The sequence below is a fragment of the Lutra lutra genome, chromosome 14 (genome assembly GCF_902655055.1).
Source record: "Lutra lutra chromosome 14, mLutLut1.2, whole genome shotgun sequence".
In the NCBI taxonomy this organism is placed as follows: domain Eukaryota; kingdom Metazoa; phylum Chordata; class Mammalia; order Carnivora; family Mustelidae; genus Lutra; species Lutra lutra.
This window is the reverse complement of record NC_062291.1, coordinates 25,410,740-25,414,794: the sequence shown is the minus strand read 5'-3', so window position 1 is coordinate 25,414,794 and position 4,055 is coordinate 25,410,740. Positions and strand designations below refer to the sequence as shown.

The 4,055-nt window shown below is 42.6% G+C and overlaps 1 pseudogene; it reads right to left on the bottom strand.

Moving 5' to 3' along the window:
* Positions 1 to 955: 955 nt before the first annotated feature.
* On the bottom strand, positions 956 to 1,108 carry LOC125085409 (uncharacterized; annotated as a pseudogene).
* Positions 1,109 to 4,055: the final 2,947 nt, after the last annotated feature.

Genomic DNA, 4,055 nt, shown 5'->3' with positions numbered 1-4,055 from the left:
ATCCTAACTCTACTATCTGAAATCTTTGGCCAACCACGCTTCTGAGTCATTATGAGCCGAAGCAAATAAGACAAGCCAAATCTTATAATCACCACCTATTTCACCTCCCACGAGGAGCGTTTGCTCTATGTGGCCTTGGAACTAATTGCCATAATCCATTTCCCTGCCACCTCCTCATCAAGTACTCAGTATCTAAAACTTTCTTCGTTTCAAATCACAAGCATATACTAGACGCTTAAGACACCTCTAGCTCCCGGTTGGACATGGTGGGGGTACACTGAAGTATAGAATAAGGTTTCAATACAGTAAGCTTTGAGAGAGAAAACAATGCAGATAAAATAAATGAAACAGCCAACACTGTTAAAACACCAAGTGATACAGAATACTAATGATTCCCAACTTTGTCTGACGATTGGACTCAGTCATGAATATATTTTAAAAATGTACATTCCCAAGCCCTTGCACCTGATCTAATGAATCAGGAACTCTAGGAGGAAGCCCCAGAATCAGCAAGGTTCTGCCCTAAGACATGACTGAGTTCTATAAGACTTCTGACAAGAACAGCCTCTCTGGTCCTCAGTTTCCTCCTTTGTAAAAGAAGTGAGGTGATTGGGGTGCCTGGGTGGCTCAGTGGGTTAAGACTCTGACTTCGGCTCAGGTCATGATCCCAGGGTCCTGGGAACGAGCCCTGCATCAGGCTCTCTGCTCAGCAAGGAGCCTGCTTCCCTTCCTCTCTCTCTCTGCCTGCCTCTCTGCCTACGTCAAATAAATAAATAAAATCTATAAAAAAAAAAAAGAAGTGAGGTGATCTAGACGACCTCTGAATTCCTGCTTTCTCTGACATTCTATAATGTTATGATTTAAAGTAACAATATGTATAGTTTGATAATAATCAATGTAAAACGTCAAAGAGGGCTTCATGGAAAATGAGAGACATGGCATGCAAAAAAAAAACCAGAAAAACAAACAAACAAAAAAAACCCCACAACAATCTAATGAGTGCATGATGGGTCAAAGGATGGACTTGGATTTGAGAAAAGTTTTCAATTAGCAATAATCGCGCCTCGGATAAACCTCATTGGCTACGATACTGCCACTGCGCAAAGCTTGGACTTGGATTTGAATCTAGCTCTGCCACATGCTGGCTGGATGACCTTAGCCAAGCAATTTACCCCCGCCCTGCCGCACCACCCCCCACCACCCCCCTCCCCACTGCCAAGGCATCCGTTTCTTATCTATAAAATGGGGATTGGAGCAGTACTACTTTCTGGAGTTGTAACAAACATTCAAAGAAACAATATATATAAAGCACATAGTAACCACTCCATGGTTATTAAGAGGGTTACTCTTATTGGTAACCAGAAGAGAATAAGGAATTCCAGTTGGATTAAAAGATCTTAAGCAAATACATACTAGTCTTTAAGGAGTGTGGCGTGTTGGCCAAAGGGGGAAACTGGCTTGCCTCTCTGTTGGAGGGAGAGAGAAGTTTGGACAGCTATGGTGGGGTTAGATGACCCATTTTGTCTCGCTCCCTCCGAACAGATGATTCCTCGGTTCCCTGAATCCACACGCTACTAGAACATCCTTCAACATCAGCTGCTTAAGCAAGAGCTTTCTCCCCTCCTGCCCTGAAAGAATCCAGATGCTGTGTCTTTCTACAGCAGACCTGGTTATGCCAGGGTGGATCACACGTGGTACATCACCCCACATTAGGAGAGCAGGGAGGCACCAGTCTCTGGAACCATAGCTTTCAAGGAAATGGGGCTGTGGCTGGCGTGCCGATGATTCGGCCTCACCCTGGGCTCAGAAGAGCAGAGTGACAGCCAGATTACCACTTGGAAGAGGAATCTGCGCTCACCATTTTGTTTTGCTATAGGTATATTCTATCCCTGTCTAGAAAGTGAGCTCGCCCTTCAGTGAACTTGTAGCCAAATCTTGTTATGCCCAGTGCCCAGGTTCCAGGGAGGAATAGTGGAGAAAAACTTCATAGAGAAGAAGTCGAGGATATACCAGGGGTTGTGGATCTAGAATGTTTTGTCTTCATTTCTAAGCGCCCAAGTATTTTTAAACAAATATTATTCTTGGTTTCAACTTATTTATGTTTGAGACCAAGAGAATCATTGAAATAGTCTGTCTTCTTGGTTGTCACAGAAAACGTTTTGCCCATCTAAAAAGGAGGCTTTTCTACTTTAAATGAAATAGTCTGCCTTATCAGTAATTACTAGGTTTTAAAGGACTGGCTTCAGAGATTGGATCTGAGTTTGAAAGACTGCTTTATCTTTGTATTATACGTGTATTCATTCTGTGATTTACTGAGATTCTAACATACAGGAAGTACTTTGCCAGGAAGTGGGGCAGAGATTCATAGGTGAGTAAAATAATGGATTCCTAGGCCTGCCTTCAGAGGTTTTCTTTCTGAAGTATCAGAATAGGGTCCAGGAATGGGAATTTTATCAAAGCTCTAGTTGATTCTGAATGATCAGACTATGTTTAGAAACACGAATATGGAAGACTAATGTTTAGAAGATATAGCAGACTAGTGTTTAGAAACACTAATATAGGGGTACCTGGGTGGCTCAGTGGGTTAAGCCTCTGCCTTCAGCCCAGGTCATGATCTCAGGTCCTGGGATTGAGCCCCGCATCAGACTCTCTGCTCAGCAGGAAGCCTGCTTTCGCTCTCTCCCTCTGCCTGCCTCTGCCTACTTGTGATCTCTGTCAAATAAATAAATAAAATCTTAAAAAAAAAAAAGAAACACTAATATAGAAGATCCAAAGATGAATAAGGGATAATTCTGCTTCAAGGAATTTACAACAATCTCTCAGACCTTTCAAGTAGCCAAATCCAAAGCTACTTCCAACTAGCCTTCCAAGTAGCCAACGTCAGTAGCCAACGCTTCCAACTTTCTTCCCTCCTCTCTCTCCCCCAATCAATTCACCCACCGCCTTCATGCTTTGTACTAGGAACCGAGCTGGTGCTGGCAGATAAATAAAAAAGAATGACCTCCCCTTCTAAAAGCATGTATTTCAGAAGCTCATAATCATTAAAATTTGCCATGGCAAATTGAGCATAAACTACCCTCTCACACATATGCATCTTATATAACAGACCCACGTGGGCACTGTCCTTGTCCTAATGGAGCAGTTTCTTATACAAGCACAAGAGATTAATTTCTGGATGTTCATTAGGTGATGAACTTGAGAAAGTGGAAACCATGAAGGTAAACATGTAGACTGCATCTCTCCATTCAGGCATGACTCTGTCCTGAGCACTGGGCCATGTTCTCAGCATTACCAAATTAAAAGGGAGAGGATGGTTTTGAGGGATTTCAATATTCAGATTGGGTTGGCTAGGGTCTGTTTGGCCCCCAGGAACAGCAGAACTAATTTATAGTGGTGCAAATGATAAAGATATTAAATTAAATAATGAGAAGGGCAGTCATTCCAGAGCTGGTTCATCAAGTTCATTCTCAAGAGGACTGGCTCGGCATCTCCAAGAGTCTCCTGGGTTTCCAATTTTGTTCACAAGATGGTTCGGCAGATCCAAGCACTCCATCCTTCATAACCTCATCCCAAGGAAGGACAAGGGAAAAGCCAAGGCCAGGAGACGGCTTGCATGCACCCCCTTTTTCCTTTGTCATGGAGAATATATCTTCTCATAAGATACCAGTATATTTCCCCTTACATCTCACTGGTTAGAACTGGGTCATTTTTTCTCAACCTTAGCTGCAAGGGAGGCTGGGAAAGGAAGGGACTGTTGAGTAAGCCAGACAACATCTTCTTTTAACAGAGATGAAATGATTATAAAATACTAAGGATGTAGTATTTTACCAATTGTGCAATTACATGAGTGTTTCTGGAATAAAGAAAAAGAGAGAATAGGTGTGGAATGTTGGGAAATTTAAAGAGAGAGAGACAGAGACCCATTAGATGAAAGAGGAGGCGGGTTTGAGTTCATGGAGAACAAAGGCGGAGGGTCTCTCGGGTAAGGAAAGAACTCAAGAAACTCGGAAATGGCATTAATGACTAGAAAACACTGCAGTGTTTTCCAGGTTATT